The 24,331-nt window shown below is 35.0% G+C and overlaps 1 pseudogene; it reads left to right on the top strand.

Moving 5' to 3' along the window:
- LOC121477340 overlaps positions 1-11,399 on the top strand; it is a 29,590-nt pseudogene extending 18,191 nt beyond the window's left edge.
- The last annotated feature ends 12,932 nt before the right edge of the window (positions 11,400-24,331 follow it).

Below are 24,331 nucleotides of genomic sequence, written 5' to 3'. Positions count from 1 at the left end.
GAAAACCAGAGGTTGGTCTCCAGAAAGACAAGTGATAGATTTTTAAAATAAAATGAAAAAAAAATAAAATAAAATAAAATAAAATGAAGCAGTTATCAAATCAGGCTGATAAATTAGTTAAGACAAGGGCTAGAAATTGACCATTGGGTTTAACAACATAGTAATACCTTAAGATTTTCATAGAGTGGTAGAGATAAGGCCCAATTAAAGTGAATTCAAGCAAGAATGGAAACAAAAAGACTACACACACAGAGACATCAAGTATAGGCAATACTATTGAGTTTTGCTAAAAGAAGCTCAGAGAAATAGGAGAAGAACTGAGGAGGAAAGTAAAGTTAAGAAAATTTTATGTTTAATTGAGAATATTACTGCTTATCTGAACAAATCAGTGAAGGGGGAAATGGATGATGCATGACAGAGAGGCAGGTCAATGACTGGAGTCATGTCCTCGGAAGGAGATGGAATCCAGTGTAAAAGCAAAGGGGTTGGCCTTCAAAAGAGGCACAGACATTTCACTAGTAACAAGAACAAAAGCAATATATGTGGACCTAGAAGCAGTCAACATTGTTTCAGTTATGTGGAATAGAAAGAGAACTGAATTTAGCCAGGCTTGAGAATATTCTGGAAACATAATTTAGGAAGAAAGAGGCCATGAAGATATGTACTAGGAGTTATGATAATGAAAAATTGTGAACATATGTGAAAGTCAAAGACATGAGGACAAAACGTATGGTATATCTGAGTTGAAATCACTATCTGAAAACACATCAGGATTCTGTAGTAAGTATTTCTCCAAGTGTAGTCCCTGGACCTGTAAGTTTGTGAGAAATACTAATTTTAGGACCCCATCCCAAACCTACGGAGTCAGAAACTCTGGGGTTAGCGTCCAGCAATCTGTCTTAACAGGCCTTCTAGGTGATTCTGTTGTAGGCTCGTATCTGAGAACCCCTGTTCTAAAATAAGTAGGGATAGGGTATCAGATTACTGAGAGCATGTAAGGAACAGGATAACTACCTATCACTCCAGATTCTTTAAATTCTGACTCATATGACAATGTGTGTGTGTGTGTATGTATGTGTGTGTGTTTAGGTATTTGAGAATCTGGTGAGTACGAGTATGCGGGTGTAGGGATTTAGTACTAGCTACAGCTCGCTCCCTCATTCTAAATACTTTCAGGATTACTAACTTCAGGATTTACTGAAGACTGCTGTGAAAGTCCAACAATTTGAAACATTCATTTTACAATCTGGCCATTGTAAGAATTTATTTAGATATTTGCACAACTGTCATCCTTATGTTCTAGCCTAATAAATAAAACAACAACTCTTACTATCTGGAACATTAAAGTTTTCATTCGCATGACAATATGTAACTTATAGGTGTCTTGCACATTATGAGGCTCTCAATTTTACTAGAAACCAGACTTTGGTGAATGTGACAGTATCATCGTGGGGCTGTAAGACAAGAAAACTGACATGATATTAATCTCTGACTCTATATAGGGAACATATTGTTATCAAAGACGTTCTTACTGCTACAAAGCTATTGCTAGGGGCAGTTAAATCTCTGACACAGCCAGTTAATCTCATCTTTTTCAGTGAGTATTTTTTAATATTATATAAGTAACTGAATTTCATGAAAAACAGATTTTCCAAAAATTATAAGCTGAATTTCTTTCACCTATCTCCACACTTTGCAATAAAAATAGAGACCATTATAAAACCATTCATTGGTCCAATACTTTTCCTCTAGCCCTAAGGGAATAATGAAAAACTAAATTTACTAGGAAAGATGTTGTTTGAGGAAAAGTTTTTGCATCCTTTACTCATTTTGTGAGGCAGGGATGGTGAAAGCTGATGGCAGTGAAAAGCAATTAACCTCTTATATTTCTCTGCTTCTGCTTTTTTTCCAGCCACTTTACAACTGCCATATCATATGTATTATCATCACATGATTTGGAAAATTTAGAGAGGTATAGTATCTCCATTTTATAGAGGAAGAAAGTAAAAGTTTAACAAATAGGCATGGATAATGCTATATGTTGGGTTTAAAACTTTGATTATAACTCAGTCTATTGATTGTTACCTCTCTGACATTGCTCCAATTCTCACCTAAGCTTCTGAGTGTGTCTAGATATAGTACAGTGCCATTCCACTCAACAGACAGGTGATGATCTAGACCAAAATTCTGAAATAGTTCAGGGACAACACTAAGATGTTATTAGTTTTTCACCTGCATTCATTCATTTGTGCACACTAAGGTTCTCCAGAGCTCCACGATATATAGTGTGGCAACAGACTGAATACAGAAGCAGATAGGGAAATCCAGCTTTCTTCTATTAGGCTGTCATTAAAGAGATCTGTAAAACTTTAAAAAATAAAATAAAATAGCCTATCTCTTGACCAAAATAGTTGTTTCTGAAATTTTCAGGAAATTACGTTAACATATAATGTCATCATTGTTACAAAATGAATAAATATCTCTAAAACCTCGTAGTATAATTTCTAATACAATAAATATAATCTTTATTTTAAAAAGTTGTAAGAAAAGTGGTCCAAGATGGTGATGCAGAAAGACCCTGAATTCAGGATGCCTGGGTAGCTCAGTGGTTAAGCGTCTGCCTTTGGCTCATGTTGTGATCCCAGGTTCTGGGAATCCTGCATCAGGCTCCCTGCAGGGAGACTGCTTCTCTCTCTCTGCCTATGTCTCTGCCTCTTTCTCTGTGTCTCTCATGAATAAATATATATTTTTTTAAAAAAAGACCCTGAATTCAACCCCTGCCATGGGCACACTAAACTTATACCCACAAATAGAGCAATTCCTTCTGAAGAAGAGCTGAAGTCTGACTGAACAGCTTCTGTACAACAAATGCTACAGCAACCACAGAGAGAAGAGAAGCAGAGATGGAGACATGATGATAGTAGGAACCTCAAACTTAAATTTGTGATTTGAAGTAGGGAGGGCTATTACTATGGGGCCCTTGCACAGGCTCACTCACTACAGACCCCGGGGCGGGGGGGAGACAGCAATTTTAAGGGCAATTAGACTATATCTGAAGGAAATCTGCTTACTAAACCTAGCGAATCCCCCAAACATTCAGGGAACTGCTAGAATGCTTTTCAGGGTTGGAGGCACTAGTGATTGTATTTTTTTTATGTTGCATCTCCACATTGATGTGTGGACAGAAGTAGGGTCCAGGTACTCCAGCTGACATCCTAGGAATGTCCAGTGCACCCTGGGCCGCTATACCATGCCAGCTCTAGCTGCTCCTGCAAGGCACCCCTAGCAAAATGTGCTCTAAGATTCTCTGGGCCATGCCTACACCAATGCCAGCCATGCCATCAACGTAGCCCCAGTGCACCATGATCCAGGATACCCCTACCTATGCACACTCTAGTTTCAGCCATGGTGGTTCCAACACAGCACAGCCAGGGACTAACTGCTGCAGCCAACCTTCCAAACTTGCCATGTAGATTCACTTTACACAGTAGATTCTCCCACAAAGGGCCCCTCTTTCAAGACTGGGTGAGACAGTTCTTCTGCCTCCTTCATAAAAACAAATACAGAGAGTCAAACAAAATGAGGAGACAAAGGAATAAGATTCAAAGGAAAAAAATTTAAAACCCCAGGGGGAAAAAAATCCCTAATGTAACAAATAAATAATATACCAGATAAAAAGATCAAAGTAACAATCATTAAAAATACTCACTAAACTTGGGAGAAGAATGGAATAACACAGTGAAAACTTCAAAAAAGACTTAGAAAATATATGCAAAAAAAAAAAAAAAGATAATAACCAAAATGAAAAAAATACACTAGTGGGAATAAGCAGCAAAATAAATTATATAGAACAAGTCAGCAACCTGGAAGGTAAAACAGTGGAAAATACCAAATCCAAACAACAAAAAGAAAAAAGACCTTTTAAAAAAATTAGGACAGGGGCAGCCGGGATGGCTCAGCGGTTTGGCGCTGCCTTCGGTCCAGGGTGTGATCCTGGAGACCCCAGATCGAGTCCCATGTCAGGCTGCCTGCATGGAGCCTGCCTCTCCCTCTGCCTGTGTCTCTGCCTCTCTCTCTCTCTCTCTCTCTCTCTCTCTCTCTGAATAAATAAATAAAATCTTTTTAAAAAATGAGGACAATTTAAGAGGCTTCTGGAACAATATCAAGCATACTAACATTCTAATAATATGTGTCCCAAACAAGACATACACAAAATGATCCACCCCAAGACATATGATTAAAATGGCAAAAGTTAAAGATAAAAACCGAATATTGAAGGCAGCAAGAGAAAGACAGTCACATACAAGAAAAACTCCATACAATCATCAGCATATTTTTCAGGAGAAACTTTACAGGTCAGAAGTGAGTGGAAAATATATTTAAAATGTTGGAAAGAGGGGCATCCTGGGTGGCTCAGTGGTTTAATGCCACCTTCAGCCCAGGTTGTGATCCTGGAGACCCAGGATCGAGTTCCACATCAGGCTCCCTGCATGGAGCCTGCTTCTCCCTCGCCTGTGTCTCTGCCTCTCTCTCTCTTTCTCTCTCTCTCTCTCTCATGAATAAATAAAATCTTTAAAAAAATAAAAATAAAATGTTGGAAAGAAAAAATTACAACCAAGAGTATCCCACCCAGCAGGTTACCATTCAGAATTGAAGGAAAGAGAGTTTTCCAGACATGCAAAAGCTAAAGGATTTCATGGCCACTAAACTAGTCTTACAGGAAATGTTAAATAGTCATTTTTAAGTGACAAAAAGAATATAAATAAAAATTGGAAATCGCTCTGGTAGAGTTAAATATATAATACAGGCAGTGAATCAGCCACTTAAAAAGCTATCAAGAAATGGGTAAGAAATATCAGAAAGGGAGACAGAACATGGAAGACTCCTAACTCTGGGAAACGAACTAGGAGTGGTGGAAGGGGAGGAGGGCGGGGGTTGGAGGTGACTGGGTGGCAAGCACTGAGGGGGGCATTTGACGGGGTGAGCACTGGGTGTTATTCTGTATGTTGGCAAATTGAACACCAATAAAAAATAAATTTATTATTTAAAAAAGCTATCATAAATGTGGAAAAAACAAAAATAATGAATCAAATAACTATCATAAGGACCTTAGGAATACAAAAAATAAAAAGATGTAAAATATGACATCAAAAACTTAAAACCTTGGTAGGGGATAGAAATGTAGTACATTTAGAATACATTGGAACTAAAGTGAATATCAGCTTAAAATGGATTGCTATATATGTAAGTTGGTAAATATAAATCACATGGTAATAAGAAACCAAAAATATACAATAGATACATAAAAAAGAAAGAAAAAAGAACACAAACACTAAAGAAAACCATAAAACTCTAAGGGAAGAGACTAAGAAAATAATAGAGAACTAAAAAACAACACGAAAACAATTAACAAAATGGTAATAAGTAAATATCTATCAATAATTACATAAGTGTAGGGCAGCCCAGGTGGCTCAGCAGTTTAGTGCCTGTCTTCAGCCCAGGGCATGATCCTGGAGTCCCAGGATCAAGTCTCCCTCTGCCTGTGTCTCTGCCTCACTTTCTCTGTGTGTCTCTCAAGAATAAATAAATAAAATCTTAAAAAAAAACTACATAAGTGTAAATGGATAAAATGTTCTAATCAAAAAACCTAGGGTGGCTAAATGGGTGAGAAAAACAAGACTCATCTATATGCTTCCCAGGAGAGACCACATTCAGATCTATAGACACATGCAGACTAAAAGTGAAGAGACAAAAAAAAAAAAAGATACTTCATGCAAATGAAGACAAAAAGAAAGCTGGAGTAAAAACACTCCTATCAGATGAAATAAACACTAAAAGAAAACAAAGAAGGGTACTATGTAATGATCAAGGGCTCAACAAAGATGATTTAACGTTTGTAATTATTTATGCACCTGATGTAACAAAAGCCAAATATGTAAAGCAAATATTAACAGACATAAAAGGAGAAATCGACAGCAATACAATAATACTAGGGAACATTAATACCTTACTTTTATCAGTGGAAAGATCACCCAACCAAAATCAATAAGGAAACACTGGTCTAAAATGACATATTAGACAAATGGAATTTATAGATGTAGATAGACCTATCTATCTATATGTATAACATTCCATCCTAAAACAGAAGACAAACTTTTTTCAAGTGTATATGGGATATTCTTTAGGATATAATACATGTTAGACCACAAAACAAGTCTCAATAAATTCAGTAAGATTGAAATCATAGCAAGCATCTTTTCCAACTACAATGCAAGAAACTAGAAATCAATTATAAGAAAACTAGAAAAAACACAAATACATGGAGATAAACATTGTGTTACTAAACAACCAATGAGTCAACAAAAAGTTGAAAAAGAAATTTAAAAAATGCCTCAAGACACATGAAAATGGAAATACAAAAGGCTACAATGAATGGGATAAAAGCAATTTGAAGAGGGCCTTCCCAATGAGAAAGGCCTACCTCAAGAAACAAGAAAAATTTCAAATAAACAAGCTAACCTTACACCTAAAGGAACTAAAATAACAAAGCCCAAAGTTACTAAGCAGAGAGAAATAATAGATAAGAGCAGAAATCAATGAAATAGACATTTAAAAAATAGAAAAGATGAATGAAACTAGAAATGGATGTATGAATAGATAAAAAGAAGTAAATATTTCACCAGACTCAGCAAGACCTCAAGAAGAGGGCCCAAGTTTAAAAAAAAAAAATCAAATTAAAGGAGAGAAAATACAATTGACAGCACAGAAAAACTAAGGATCATTAAGAGATTACTACAATTTTATGCCAATAAGTTGGGAAATATAGAAAACTTAAATTCCCTGTGGGTTTCCATGGATGACATTTATGATGTTGATATATGTTCCCTCTTCCCTAACACTGCAGAGAATTTTAATCAAGAAAGGATGCTGTATTTTGTCAAAGGCTTTTCTGTATCAATTGAGAGGATCAAATGGTTCTTGTTCTTTTTTTTATTAATGTGATGTATCACATTGATTGATTTGTGAATGTTGAACCACTCCTGCAGTCCAGGAGTAAATCCCACTTGATCATGGTGAATAATCCTTTTAATGTACTGTTGGTTCCTATTGGTTAGTATCTTGGTAAGAATATTGGCATCCATGTTCATCAGGGATATTGGTCTGTAATTCTTTTTGATGGGGTCTTTGGTTTTGGGATCAAAGTAATGCTGGCTTCATGCCCACAACAAATATCATTTTCAATGGGGAAAAACTGAGAGCTTTTCACCTAAAGGTCAGGAACATGATAGGAACACTCTCACCACTGTTATTCAACACAGTACTAGAAGTCCTAGTTTCAGCAATCAGAAAACAAAAAGAAATAAATGGCATTCCAATTGGCAAAGAAGAAGTCAAATTCTCACTCTTCACAGATGACATAATACTTTATGGGGAAAACCTAAAAGGCTCCACCAAAAAATTGCTAAAATACATACAGGAATTCAGCAATGTGTCAGGATACAAAATCAAGGCACTTTAAGGAGAGTGATGAGATGAGCAATGGGTGTTATACTATATGTTGGCACATTGAATTTAAATTTAAAAAAACACACAAAATCAAAGCACAGAATAAGTTGCATTTTTATACACTAACAAAGAGATTAACGAAAGAGAAATTAAGGAATTGATCCCATTTACAATTGTACCAAAAACCATAAGGTAGCTAGTAATAACCTAACCAAAGAACTAAAGGATCTGTACTCTAAGAAAGAAATTGAGGAAGATTCAAATAAATGGAAAAACATTCCATGTTCGTGGATTGGAATAATGAATATTGTGAAAATGTCTATGCTACCCAGAACAATTCATTCAGTGGAATCCCTATCAAAATACTATGGGCATTTTTTTTTTAACAGAGTTGGAACAAATAATCCTAAAATTATATGGAGCCAGAAAAGACCTTGAATAGCCAGAGAAATGTTGAAAAAGAAAACCAAAGCTGGTGGCATCATAATGTCTGACTTCAAAGTATATTACAAAGCTGTGATCACCATCATCAGCATGGTAGAGGCATAAAACAAGACACATAGTTCACTGAAAGAAACAGAATAGAGAACCCAGAAATGGACCCTCAACTCTATGGTCAACTAATCTTTGTCAAAGCAGGAAAGACTATCCACTGGAAAAAAAGACAGCCTCTTCAATAAATGGTGCTGGGAAAATTGGACATCCACATGCAGAAGAATGAAACTGGACCATTCTCTTACACCATACACAAAGAAAAACTCAAAACGGATGAAATACCTAAATGGGAGACAGGAATTCATCAAAATCCTAGAGGAGAACACAGGCAGCAACTTCTCTGACCTTGGCCACAGCAACTTCTTGCTAGACACAACTGTAAATGCAAGGGAAACAAAAGAAAAAAAAAACTATTGGGACTTCATCAAGATTAAAAGCTTCTGCACAGGAAAAGAAACAGTCAACAAAGTTAAGGCAACTTACAGAATGGGAGAAGGTATTTGCAAGGGACATATCAGATAAAGGGCTAGTATCCAAGATCTATAAAGAACTTATCAAACCCAACATCCCAAAAAACAAATAATCCAATCAAGAAATGAACAGAAGACAAGAACAGGCATTTCTCCAAAAAAGACATACAAATGACCAACAGAGGGATCCCTGGGTGGCGCAGTGGTTTAGCGCCTGCCTTTGCCCCAGGGCGCGATCCTGGAAACCCAGGATCGAATCCCACGTCGGGCTCCAGGTGCATGGAGCCTGCTTCTCCCTCTGCCTATGTCTCTGCCTCTCTCTCTGTGTCTCTGTGACTATCATAAATAAATAAAAATTTGAAAAAAAAAAACAAAACAAATGACCAACAGAAACGTGAAAAAATGCTCCACATCACCTGGTGTCAGGGAAATGCAAATCAAAACCACAATGAGATATCACCTTAAACCAATCAGAATGACTAAAATAAAGACAGGAAGCAACAAGTGTTGGCAAGGATGTGGAGAAAGGGGAACCTTCTTATACTGTTGGTGGGAATGCAAGCTAGTACAGCCACTCTGGAAAAACAGTATGGAGATCCTTTTAGAAGTTAAAAATAGAGCTACCCTATCACCCAGCAATTGTACTACTAGGTATTTACCTCAAAGATACAAATGTAGTCATCCGAAAGGGCACTTGTACCCCAATATTCATAGCAGCAATGTCCACAACAGCCAAACTGTAGAAGGAGCAAAGAAGTCCAATGACAGATGAATGGATAAAGAAGATGTGGTACATGTATATACAATGAAATATTACTCAACCATCAGAGAAGGTGAACACCTATCATTTATATTGATGTGGATGGAACTGGAGGGTATTATGCTGAAATAAGTCAGTTGCAGAAAGACAATTTTCATACATAGACTCTAAGAAGCAGTGCAGAGAATCATAGGGGAAGGGAGAGAAAACTGAACGGGAAGATATCAGAGAGAGAGAGAAACCACGAGAGACTCTTAACTCTGGGAAACAAACTAAGGGTTGGCATGAAGGGAGGGGATAATTGGTTGATAGGTGTTAAGGAGGGCACATGATGTGATGAGCACTGGGCGTTATATACAACTGATAAATTACTGAACACTACATCTGAAATTAATGATGTAATAAATATTGACTAATTGAATTTAAATTTTAAAAAAGCAATAAAGTACCTACAAGATTCACATAAAAAATATAATTCCAAGAAACACACAACATTCTAAGACAATCAAGAAATAGGAAAATGTGGTTTTTCACAATGGGCTTGCCACCAGAACACAGCTGTCATAAAAACTACCATTAAACCTAAATCAAAATGGGAAAGGAAAAGACCATATAAACATCATTGTCATTTAACACATATATCTGGAGAAGTCTCCACTATTGGTCATCTGATCTGTAAATGCGGTAGTGACAAAAGAACTATCAAAAACTTTGAGGAGGAGGCTGCTGCAATGGGAAAGGGCTCCTTCATGTATGGCTGGGTCTTGTATAAACTGAAAGGTGAACAAGAACATGGTATCACCACAGATATCTCCCTGTGGAAATTTGAGACCAGAAATATTATGTGACATCACTGATGCCCCAGAATACAGAAACTTCATCAAAGACATGAGTATAAGGCACATCTCAGGCTGACTTTGTTGTCCTGATTGTTGCTGCTGGTGCTGATGAATTTGAAGCAGGTATATCCAAGAATGGATACTGAAGCAAATATCTTCTGGTGATACTGTGAGCAAGCCCCTCTGGTTTATATACTGTGTGTGAAACAGAAATTTTTTTACATTAACAAAATGGATTCCACTGAGCCACAGTCAGAAGAGTTATGAGCAAATCATTAAGGGAGTAAACAACTACTTTATGAAAATTGGTTACAATCCCAACACAGTAGTATTTGTGCCAATTTCTGGTTGGAATGGTGACAATATGCTGGAGCTACGTGCTACCATGGCTTGGTTCAAGGGATGGAAAGTCACCCATAAAGATGGCAATGGCAGTGGAACCACATTGCTTGAAGCTCTGGACGCATTTGCCACCAACTCATCAGACTGACAATTCCTTGTGTCTGCCCCTCCAGGATATCTATAAAATGTGTGGCATTGGTAAAATCTGCTGAAATGCACCATGAAGCTTTAAGTGAAGCTCATCCAGAGGACAATGTGGGGTTCAATGTCAAGAACATATCTGTCAAAGGTGTTTAGTGTGGCAATGTATCTGGTGACAGTAAACACCTGATTTTACTTCAGCTGTAACATTGACTGGAGTAAAGGTGACCACCATGCTAAGTTTAAGAATGCCAGTCTCCGCTCAGCCCACAGGGACAGTACCAATGCCACACATTTTATAGATATCCTGGAGGGGCAGACACAAGGAATTGTCAGTCTGATGAGTTGGTGGCAAATGCGTCCAGAGCTTCAAGCAATGTGGTTCCACTGCCATTGCCATCTTTATGGGTGACTTTCCATCCCTTGAACCAAGCCATGGTAGCACGTAGCTCCAGCATATTGTCACCATTCCAACCAGAAATTGGCACAAATACTACTGTGTTGGGATTGTAACCAATTTTCGTAAAGTAGTTGTTTACTCCCTTAATGATTTGCTCATTTGCTCAAAATGACTCTCCAATGGAAACAGCTAGCTTTATGACTCAAGTGATTATTCTGAACCATCCAGGCCAAATCAGTGTTGGTTATGTACCTGTGCTAGACTGTCACATAGCCCACAATGCTTGCAACATTGCTGAGCTAAAGAATACTGATTACTATTCAGAGAAATGGCTAGAAGATGGCCCTAAGTTCTTGAAATCTGATAATGCTGCCATCATTGACAAGCATATATGTGTTGAAAGCTTCTCTGACTATCCTCTTCTGATCCGTTTTTGCTGTTCATGACGTGAGACAGATGGTTGCTGTGGGTGTCATGAAAGCAGTGGACAAGAAGGTAGCTGGAGCTGGCAAGGTCACCAGGTCTGCCCAGAAAGCTCAGAAGGCTGTATGAATATTATCCGCAATATATACTATCCTAGTCTTCATCAGTGGTGGAAGAACAGTCTCTGAACTGTTTGTGTCAGTTGATCATTTAAGTTTAATAGTAAAAGACTGGTTAATGACAATGGACGTATTGCAAAACCTTCAAAGGGAAAGGAGAACATTTTGCAGACCATAGTTTTGTGTGTGTGTGTGTGTGTGTGTGTGTGTGTGTAGCAGTTTTAAGTTATTAGTTTTAAAATCGGTACTTTTCAACAGAAACTACTTGGCAAAAATCTGTCATGGAATTTTGGGACCCATTAAAATAAAAATTTAATGAGAAAAAAAGAAATAGAAAATAGACCAATTACAAATAATGAAATAAGTAGTTTAAATTCCCCAAAACAAAGATCCAGGACCAGACAGCTTCACAGATGAATTACATCAGATATTTAAAAAGTTAATACCTATCTTTCTCAAATTAGTACAAAAAATTGAAGAGAAAGGAATGAGTAAGCTTTTTATGAGGCCAGCATACCCTAATACCAAAACCACACAAAGACATCACAAAAAAAAAAAAAAAAGACAAATACAGGCCAATATCCCTGATGAACATGGATGCAAATTATTCAACAAAACATTAGCAAACTAAATTCAACAATATATTTTAAAGATTATATACTATGATTGAGTGGGATGTACTCCAGGAATGTAAGGATAGTTCAGTATCTACATATCAAAGAACATGCTACACCATATTAACAAAATAAAGGATAAAAATCATTAGATCACCTCAATAGATGCAGAAAAAGCATTTGAAAAAATTCATATGATCCCATTTATCATAAAAATTCTCAACAAAGCAGGTATATAGGTAACAAACCTCAACATAATAGAGGCTATTTGTGAAAAAACCCACAGCTAACATTATACTCAATAGAGAAAAGTTGAAAGCTTTTCCTCTCAGATCAGGAATAAGAAAAGGATACCCACTCCTGCCACTTTTATTTGACATAGCTTTGGAAGTTCTTGCCACAGCAATTAGGTAAGAAAGAAGAAAAAGGATCCAATTGGAAAGCAAAAATTAAAACTGTCACTATTTGCAGATGACATACTACATATAAAAAACTCTCAAGATGCCACACACAGACACAAAAAACCTAGTAGAACCAATAAATTCAATGAAGCACAGGATTCAGGATTAACATATATAAATTATTTGCATTTTATATACTAATAATGAGTTATCAGAAAGAAATTAAGAAAATAATTCCATTCATAATTGCACCAAAAAGAATAAAATTCTTAGTAATAAACTTAATATTTAAAAGTAAAATACTTGTACTCTGAAAGCTACATGACACTGATGAAAGAAACTGAAAATGGCAAAAAGAAATAAATATAGACCATACTTAGACATTACATGAATATTCTTAAAGGGGATCCCTGGGTGGCTCAGTGGTTTAGCGCCTGCCATTGGCCCAGGGTGTGATCCTGGAGTCCAGAGATTGAGTCCCACATCAGGCTCCCTGCATGGAGCCTGCTTCTCCCTCTGCCTCTGTCTCTGCCTCTCTCTCTCTCTCTCTCTCTCTCTCTCTCTCTCATTCTTTCTCATGAATAAATAAATAAAATCTTTTTTTAAAAAAGAATATTCTTAAAATAGCCAAATTTCTTAAAGCAATCTATAGATTGAACAAAATCCCCATCAAAAAAGCAATGCATTTTCATAGAACAAAAAATCCTAAAAGTTGTATTGAACTATAAAAGATACTAAATAGTCAAAGAAATTATAAGAAAGAACAAAGCTAGAGGTACCATGCTCTGATTTCAAACTATACTACAAAGCTAAAGTAATTAAAACTGTATTGTATTGGCACAGAGACATATATGTAAATCACTGGAATAGAATAGGGAGCCCAAGGTTACCTGGGTAGCTCAGGGGTTGAGTGTCTGCCTTCAACTCAGGTTGTGATCCCAGGGTCCTCGGATCGAATCCCACATTGGGTTCCCTGCAGGGAGCCTGCTTCTCCCTCTGCCTATGTCTCTACCTCTCTCTCTCTGTGTCTCTCATGAAAAATAAATAAAATATTTTTTAAAAAAGAATAGGGAGCCCAAATATAAACCCACACATATACAGTCAATTCACCTATGGCAAAGGAGGTAAGAATATACAATGGGAAAAAGTTTCTTCAATAGTAAGAACTGGGAAAACTGGACAGTGACATGCAAAAGAATGAAACAGCACAACTATCTTATACCACACACAAAAATAAATATAAGCCCTCAAATCATAAAACTTCTCAAAGAAAACATAAGGTAATAAATTCTTTGACATCAATCTTAGTAATCTGTCTTTGGACCAGTCTTCTCAGGCAAGGTCAAAAAAGGCTAAAATAACAAATGAGATCACATAAAAAGCTTTTGCATTGCAAAAGAAGCCATAACAAGACAAAAGGCAGCCTACTAGATAGAAGATACTTGCAAATCATGCACGTAATGAGAGGTTAATATACAAAACACGAAAAACTTTCACATCTTAATATCAATGAAACATTTCAATAAATTAATAAAAAATGGGTAGAAGACATGAATAGATTTTTCCAAATACATACATCTGTACATTAAAAGATACTGAGCATCACTGGTCATCAGAGAAATGCAAAATCACAGTGAGTTATCACCTCACACCTGTCAGATTGGCTATCACCAAAATGACAATCAATAAGATGTGTTGGTGAGGATGTGAAGAAAATAGAACCCTTGTACACTATGAGAATGAAAATGGCTGTAGGCACTGTGAAAAACAGAATGGAGTTTCCTCCCAAAATAAAAAAAATAGAACTACTATACCATCCAGCAGTTCTGCTGCTTTTGGGTATATATCTGCAGAAAATGAAAAAAAAAAAACAGTTTGAAAAAATATATACTTACCTATGTTCATTGCAGCGTTTTTACAATAGCCAAGATACAAGTAACTCAAGTGTCCAATAGGTGAACAAATAAAGAATAGGTGGTATATATATACAAGGAAAATTACTCAGCTAAAAATTATAACATGGATGGACCTAAAGGGCATTATGCTAATTGAAATAGGTCAGAGAAAGACAAATACTGTATCATTTCACTTGTATGTGGAATCTAAGAAAAAACAAAAAACAAAATAAATGAATAATCAAGACAAAGCAGAAACAGACTCATAAGTACAGGAAACAAACTGTTGGTTCCCAGAGTGGAGAGGGATTGGGAGATGGCAGAAATAGGTGAAGGGGATTAGGAGGTACAAACATCCAGTTATAAGATAAATAAGTCATGGGGATGTAATGTACAGCAGGGGAAATACAGTCAATAATATTGTAATAACTGACAGGTTGTAACTAAACTTATTATCAGGATTATGTCATAATGTATAAAATATCAAATCATTAGGATGTACACTTGAAACTAAGAGGATACTTTTGTCAATTATACTTCAATAAAACATTCATAAAATAAAAATTTATTTGGGGTCCTCAATTAGTTTTAAGAGTACAAAGGAGGCCTGAAACAAAATTTTGAGAACTGCAAGCCTAAAGCAAATAAATTTCCATGTATCAATCATGTTATTTACTCATATTTATTCTGTCTTCATTCTTCATTCGTTCTTGTATTCTATATTCAATAATTGTTTGAGCCCTATGTTGTGCAATACCAGATACACAGTGATGAACAGAATAAATCATTATTTCCAGTGGGTGTATAAAACAACATCAGTACATAATACATGTTTATTACAAACTTTGATACATTTTTTAAAGAAAAAGAACAGTATGCTATGAGCTAGAATAAAGGAATGAGGGAAGTACAGATTAGAAAGGATAAAGAGAAATCATCATAAAATAAATGAAAGAAAAGAGACCTGACAGAGGAAATATATTTTTGAGATCTTCAGTAACTTAAGTGTAAACAGGTGGCTGGAGTATAACAAGCCAAGGAGAGGCTAGAAAAGAAGCCATTGGAAAATGAGGCAGAGGGAATATCTTACAGACCATTGTATGTCATAACAAAAACTTTTTATTTTATTCTGTATGTAATAGGAGATTCTTAAAATGTCGAACAATGAAGTGGCACAATCTGTGTTCAAATGGCAATACTAATTAAAATGTAAACATATTGGATGGGAAGAAGGATATTTATCAAAGTTAACCAATAGAAATAGAATTGGAGAAATTAGGAAATCTAGTGGAAAATTGAACAGTAGTCCTACTATTATCTACAAGGGATATAATTCCAAGATCCCCAGTGATTGCCTGAAATCATGGATCATACAAAACCGTATATATCCCATGTTGCTCTATACATACATACCTATGATAAAATTTAATTTATAAGTTAGGCACATTATGTGATTGGCAATAATAATAACATAGACCAATTGCTATAATAACAATAGTATTAATAACATAGATCAATTATTCCAATATATACTATAATAAAAGTTATATGAAAATTCTCTCTCTCCCTCCCTCAAAATATCCTTTTATACTGTATGTAATTACCATTCTTCTTGTGATGATGTGAAATGATAAAATGCCCAAATGATCAGATGAAATGAGGTGAATGACACAAACATTGTGACATAGCATTGGGTTGTCAACCTTCTGAGGATGCATCAAAAGGACAATCATCTGCTTCTAGACTGCAGTTGACCATGCATAACTGAAACTACAGAAATCAAAACCAAAAAAGGTAAGGGGATACTATTATGCAATACCAAAACCTTACAGAGAAACAAATTATTTGTGGCCTCTATAAATTGGTCTTGTATGAGAACAAATTTAACACATATCACTTAGGCTACTCTCTCTGCCTTTCATCCAGAAAAATTGTACCTGCTTATACATTTATATTTATATATTTAAAAGTTCACTTCAACTTCCATGTGAGAAGAGAATGGGGCTCAGGGACCAAAGATGGACAGATTCATTGAGAGGATATTATAATTTTCAAAGAGAAAGATGGTGGTAAGCTGGATAAAATGGCGATGGTGAAAATGGGAGGAATGTATAACTGAAATAAGTTGATAAAAAAAAAAGAAGTAGATAAAAAAAATAATGGATTTTTTTGGGTGTAACCAATTGTGAAGGGTGAAGAAGGGTAGAGATAAAAAACTACTCCTGGAATTCTGGTTTGTGCAGCTGATAAAATGTTGATTCCATTCACTGAGATGAGAAAAACAAGGAAAACATGCTGAATAGTAGAGAAGAAAATTAAGACTTTGGGATATCTCAGTTTTAACTTGCTTATAAGACATCTCAGGGGCAAATGTCATTCAGGCAGTTGGGTAAAAATGTATGGAGCATATAGGCAAGGTTTAGAGTGAAATACATGATATATTGTAACACTTATCTTTTTTTTTTTTCTAAGTAGTTTCCATGCCTCACATGGAGCCCAACTTGGGGCTTGAACTCATGACTCTGAGACCAGGAGTCAGATGTTTAACTGACTGAGACACTCAAGCACCCCTACAACACTTAAAATTGTAATATCTTTGAGTTTTATAGCCTCCAAAGACCTAACCATGAGTTTTCCTGCTCTTGCCAGATATGGCCCCTATCCAGCAGTAATGGCTTCTCAACTAGCTAGTTTCCCCATCATTTACACAAGCTGCACCTCACTTGGTATTCAGCCTAAGAGGTTTTACTTCTCTGACAGCCTGCAGAATTATTCAAATAAATCAATCACGTCAACCTATGGGAAGACTGTGGTACCCTCTCACAGCCCCTGCTAGTTTACTCCATTCTCTTCTGCAACACCCATGTGGCCTTGCATGATCTCCAGTGCCTTTGTTCATCAAAGTATAAATATACTTGACTAATTAACAGTTGCCAACCTCTTCTGTCCAGTGTTTAAAGCTACTGAGATAGATAAAGTCATGCAGGCAGAAAGTTTAAAGATGACAGAGTGCATAGCAATAGGGTACAGTGATGATCCAGCAAGAAAAGCAGAGAAGTAGGTTGAGAGATAAGATGGAAACCAGTAAAATGCAGAGCTCTGAAAGCCAAGGAAAGAATATTTCTAGAAGAGAACAAAAAAATCACTTTTAAGCCTAGCATAAATTTTAGAAGATAAAAATACATTAATGGATATACAATATAAAAAGAAGCAAACTTCACAAGAACACCAAGTGTTAGTGCACTGAGTGGAAAAAAAAAAGTGTAGGGATTCTGTGTGTGATTAAGGTTAAGCTGATATCTACTTAAAATAGATGGTTGTAACTGCAAGTTATTTTATGCAAACCTCAAGCTAACTGCAGAAAAGAAACAACCTGTAATAAATACAGAAAAGAATCAAAGCAAGTCACTAAGAAATTCTAAAATAATGAAGACAGCAATAGAGGAAGAGAGAAAAGTACAGCACAACAGACCAAATGATTAATAAAATGGCAATAGTAAGTCCTCACCTATCAATAATTATTTTAAGTATAAATGGATTAAGTGTCCCAATCAAAATGCATTGAGTGACTGAATTTTAGTTTGAAATTAAATGAGTTTAGAAACTCATTTTATTTTTAAGAACACATAGTCAGAAAGCAAAGGAATGAAAAAGATATTCCATGTAAATAGTAACAAAAAGAAGCCTGGCATGGCTATAATTCTACCAGACAAAATAGACTTAACGTCAAAAACTATCTCTAGGGACCAAAATAGGTCAATATATAATGATAAAAGGCCCAATTCAACTGGGAGATATAACAATTAATAACTATATATGCATCTAATATCACAGCACCTGAACATATAAAATAATAATTCAAAATAATCTGAAAGGAGAAACTGACAATACAACAATAGGAAAGGACTTCAATACCAACTCCCAATAACGGATACAAATTTAGACAGAAAATCATAAAGAAAGAGCTGACTTGAACAACACTGTAGATCAAATGGATCTCAACAGACATAGGCAGAACTTTCCATCCAATGGAATATACATTCTTCTCAAGAGCTCAAGAAACACCTCCAAAACAGATGACATGATAATTCATTACAAGTCATAACAAATTTAAGAATATCAAAATTATTGTAAGCATCTTTTCCAGCCATAATGGAATGAATCAAAGTATCAGTAACACTAAGAAAATGGGAAAATTCACATATATGTGGGAACTAAACAACACTAGAACCATTGGATAAAAGAAATCAAAATGAATTTTTAAAAGTATCTTGAGACAAGCAAAAATGAAATCACGACATAAAACTTGAAATGTAGTAAAGAGTACTGATAGAATTTTATAGTGATAAATGCCTATATTAAAAATGAAGAAAGAACCCAAATAACAATGTCAGTAAACTGTATCAAAGAATGAGGAAAAGAACACACTAAACTCAGAGTTAGCAGAAGGAAAGAAAGAATAAAGTTTAGAGCAGAAGTAAATCAAATAGAGACAAGAAAAACTATAGAAAAACATCAATAACACTGAGAGTTGGTTTTGTGAAAAGATAAACAAGACTAACAAATCTTTAGCTAGCCTAAGGGAAAAAAGTCTCAAATAATATCATAAATGAAATAGAAGACACTATAACAGCTGTCTCATATATAGATTATGAAAAACTATGTGCCAATAAATTAAGTAACCAGAAAAAAATGGACAAATTCCTAAAAAGATACAACCTACCAAAACTGAATCAAGAGGAAATAGAAAGCCTGAACAAACTAATAACAAACAGGGATATTGACTCAGTAATCAAAAACCTCTCAAGGAAAACAAGCTCAGGGCCTGATGGCTCCATGGGTAAATTCTACTAAACATTCAAAGAAGAATAGTTAATTCTTTTAAGCACTTCCAAAAAAAATTTATCCCAGGGATTTATTCTAGGGATGGAAGTGAGATTTATTCTACAGGTGGAAGAATGATTCAACATACAAAAATCAATGTGATACATCAAATGAACAAAATGAAAGAAATCACCTAATTATCTCAATAGACTCTAAAAAAACATTTGACAAATTTCACCATCATTCATTATAAAACCTATAAACAAAATAGGTGCAGAAGAAATTTAACAAAATGAAGGCACTTATGGAAAGCCCACAGCCAACATCATGATCAATAGGAAACAACTGCAAGCTTTTCCTTTAGTACAACTCTTGCCACTGTAAGTAGCACTCCATAGTACTATGTATACTATTAGTACCAGAGCAATTAGAAAAAAGAAAGGACATCCAGATAAGAAAGAAAGAAGTAAAATTATGTTTTTGCATACAACCTGACCATATATGTAGAAAACCCTAACGACTCAAAAAAAAAAAAAAACTTTTAGAATAGCCTAATTCAGTAAAATTGAAGGATGCAAAATGAACATCCAAAAGCTAATCACATTTCTATACACAACCAACAAACTATCCAAAAAGAAAATTAAGAAAATAATTCCATTAATGATAGCAAAAAAACAATAAAATATCTAGGTATAAACTTAACCAAAGAGATAAAAGACTTGTACTTCAACAGTTATAAACATTTGATGAAGGGAATTAAAGGAGACACAGATATATGGAATATATTCATAAACAGGAAGAATATTAAAATGTCCATACTATACAAAGTTATCTACGGACTCCATGCAATTCATATCAAAACTCCAATGGCATTATTTACAGAAATAGTAAAAGTAATGCTAAAATTCATATGCAACTACATGGACCCCCAAAATCCAAGGTCATCTTAAGAAAGAACAAAACTAGGGGCATCATACTTCCTGATTACAAAGGTACTGCAATCAAAACGGTATAATAGCAGCATAAATACAGATATATAGACGAAAGAACAGAAATAAAGAGCCCAGAAACAAACTCAGGTATATAGAGGCAACTGATCGTTGACAAGGTGCAATACAAAATGAGGAAAGGATAGTATCTTCAATATATGGTGCTGGAAAACTGGATATTTACATGACAAATGAAATTGGATTCTTATCAAAATCAAAAATTGGCTCCTTATGCAAAAATTAATGCAAAATGGATCAAAGATTTAAATATAAGACCTAAATTGGAAAACTACAAAAGATAAAACATAGGGAAGAAGCACCTTGACATAAGTCTAGGCAACATTTGTTTTTGGCAAAGCACTGTTAATGTGCATTGTTTTTTTATTAAAGTATAACTAACATAATATTATATTACTTTCAAGTGTATAACATACTGATCCAATGATTCTTATACATTACCTATTACTTACTACATTAAGTAGAGTCACCACCTGTCACCATGTTATTACAATATATTGACTATATTCCCTGTGCTGTACTTTTCAACCCCATGACTTATTTATTTTACAACTGAAATTATACTTTTTAATCCCCTTCACCTATCTTACTTATCTCTCAAACCACCCCCTCTCTCTGGCAACAACCAATTTCTTCTCTGTATTTAAGAGTCAGATTTTATTTATTTCCTTTGTTTTTTAGATTCCTCACGTAAGTAAAATCATATGGTATTTATCTTTCTCCAACTTATTTCACTTAGCATAATACCCTTTGTCCACTTACTGTCACAAATGGCAAGATATCATTCTTTCTCATGGCTGAGTAAATTTCCACATTGTGTGAGCATGTGTGTATGTATGTGTACACATCTTCTTTATCTGGAGTTATTACCTCACACTGGTCAGAATGGCTCATATCAAAAAGACAAGAAATAACCAGTGTTGGTGAGGATATGGAGGGAAAACAACCCTCATGCAATGCTGGTGGGAATGTACATTAGTATAACCACTTTGACAAACAGTACGGAGGTTCCTCAAAAAAATAAAAATCAAAGTACCATATAGCCTAGTAATTCCACTACTGAGGATTTATCCCCCCAAAACCCACAAAAACACTAATTCAAAAAATACAAGCACCCCTATGTTTATTGCATCATTAATAACAGTAGCCAAGATATGGAAGCAACCCAAGGTGTCCATCAATATATGAGCAATAATTTTTTGAACACATCAAGAACATAGACAGAAAAAACAAAAATAGGCCAGTGAGATTTCAACAAACTAAGAATCTCCTGCACAACAACAGCAAAACAATCAACAAACAAAAAGGTCATCTATGTGAGGCATCTGGATGGCTCAGTCAGTTAAGCATCCAACTTTTGATTTCACCTCAGGTCATGATCTCAGGGCTGTGAGATGCAGCCTTGCGTTGGGCTCTGCACTGAGCAGGGAGGCTGCTTCTCTCCTTTTCCCTCTCCTCTCTCTTTCTCTCTTTCTCAAATAAATAAATCTTTTTTTAAAAGGTAATCTACCCAATGGGCAGAATCTTTTATCTGTTAAGAGGTTAATATCCAAAATGCATAAGGAATTCATAAATCTCAATAGCAAAAAAGAAAAATTTTCATTCAAAAATAGATGAAGAACCTGAATAGATGTTTCTTAAAAGACATATAAATGGCTAACAAGCACATGAAGAAGTGCTCAACATCACTGATCATTAGGGAAATGCAAATGAAAATCAAAGAAGTTATCACCTAGTGCCTATTAATATGGCTATTATCAAAAAGCAAAAAGTAAGTATTGGCAAGGATGTAAAGGCAACCTCTGTGCAGTGTTGGTGGGCTATAAATTTGTATGTGAAATTGTGAAAAACAATATGTGAAAAACAATATGGAAGTCCCTCTGCAAATTAAAAACAGAACTACTATATAATCTAGAAATGCCACTTCTGGGTATATGTCAAAATGAAATGAAATCACTATCTCAAAGAAATATCTGCACCTCCATGTTCATTGCAGCATTTTTCACAATAGCCAAGATATAGAAACAATTTAAATGCCCATCAATGGTTAAATGAATAAAGAAGATGTGACACATGTGTACACATACACACACACAGGAATATTATTCAGCCGTCACAAAGAAATAAATCCTACCACACAAATGAACTTGGAGGACATTATGCAAATGAAATAAGCTAGACACAAAAAGATAATGCAGTATGATTTCACTCACCTATAGAATCTAAAATAGTTAAATAATCATAGAAGCAGAGGGTAGAACAGTGATTGCTAGGGGCTGAGGTAGAGATAATTGGAAGCTGTTGGGAAAAGTACACGAAGTTTTGGCTTTCCAAACAGAATCAGGGCAGCCCGGGTGGCTCAGCGGTTTAGCACCTGCCTTCAGCCCAGGGCATGATCCTGGAGACTTGGGATCGAGTCCTGCGTCGGGCTCCCTGCATGGAGCCGGCTTCTCCCTCTGCCTGTGCCTGTGCCTCTTTTCTCTCTCTGTGTCTCTCATGAATGAATAAATAAAATCTTTAAAAAAACAAAAAACAAAAACAGAATCAATTCTGACGGTCTAAAGTACAGCAAAGGGACTATAATTAACAATACCATACTATATATTTGTAATTTGCTTAGAGGATAGATGTTAAATATTCTCATGAGACCTTAAAAAGTAACTATGTGAGGGGATGTATATGTGAATCAGCATGATTACAGCGATGATTTCATAATGGATATGTGCATTAAAACATCTTTGCTCATTTTAAGTATATCAGTTTTGTCAAAAAAGTCATATTTGGCATATTACTTGGCTATATTTGGCAATATGGAAGTCATTGGTGAATAAGAAATCCAGAATAAAAGAGCTTATTTGAATTCCAGTAGGAATAACCCAATAAGAAAAAATGTTGATAATTCCAGAGAAAGAAAGCATAGAAAAGAGAGGTCCTTAAAAGGCAAGGTGGAGTAGAGCACAACTGTAGAGAATGGTCTTTGAAAATAAGAACTCACCATCCTTGTGATTGTAAGAAATAAAAAAGTGAGCATAAATCCTGATATTTTCAAGATTTGGTATTAGAAGAAAAGGCTCTTTTCTGATGCTTCTATTTTCCCATTGAAGTACAGGCAAGTACAACTGAGAATAGGAGTTTGAGGAGAGAAATAGTAAAAGGAGTTAATGTGGAGAAGAGAGAGAGCCCACTTGAAAATCATGGTAAAATTTGATAGTTTATGATTTTCAATTAAATCAGTTTAATTTTCAATTTAATCAGTTCTTAATTGTATGTAAATCAGAAACATGACAATAATGGCTACAATTTTATAAACTTATTTCACATGCATCATCTTTTTTAATTTAAACCTTACAACAACCTTATGATGTTGAAATAATTTCCCCCACTTATATTAAAGAAATTGAAGCTCAGAAAGCTGCTGTAATTCATCAGTCTAGTAAGTGACAAGGTGCTGAAATAAATTTAATTCTATTCAATCTAAGTTAAATCCAATGTACTGTATCCATGTTTCTAAAATATGAATAATGCTGACACACTTTACAGGAAGCAATTCTCATGGACTCCTAGCATTAACTGCAATTATTTTTTATTTTATTTAAATATGTACAAATGTAAAAATGAGAATAAACTCTATATTTATGGCTCTTATACAACTAGAAAACCATAAAAAATTTACAAATTTGCAACAAAACTATAAGACCAAGAAAATTCCAAATGCCAACATTATTTTAAAATGATATTTGTTAAAAATGGATTCATTTATAATAGATTAAAAAGAAAAATAATATTTTTGTGTAATATGTTTCACTTGTTAATCCTTATTTTTAACATAAACTATCATTTGAGTTGCCATCATTTTTTCTAATAATGGACTTATTTCTAACTGCTAATCATTATTTTTACAGTGCACTTAAAATACTATACTGAACAATATTAAGGAAAATATCTTCATTGTGCATTTACTACACTTACAGCTAATGCACATTCTAAGATGATACTTATAAAGGTGATATATTTTTATAGTTTTTAGACATGATTCTGATTAGCTGTACCTAGATACAACTTCATGAACTATCCAGTCAAATTACACAGTTATTC

Source organism: Vulpes lagopus, chromosome 2 (assembly GCF_018345385.1).
Source record: "Vulpes lagopus strain Blue_001 chromosome 2, ASM1834538v1, whole genome shotgun sequence".
Classification (NCBI taxonomy): Eukaryota; Metazoa; Chordata; class Mammalia; order Carnivora; family Canidae; genus Vulpes; species Vulpes lagopus.
This window is presented reverse-complemented; position numbering and strand designations above follow the sequence as displayed.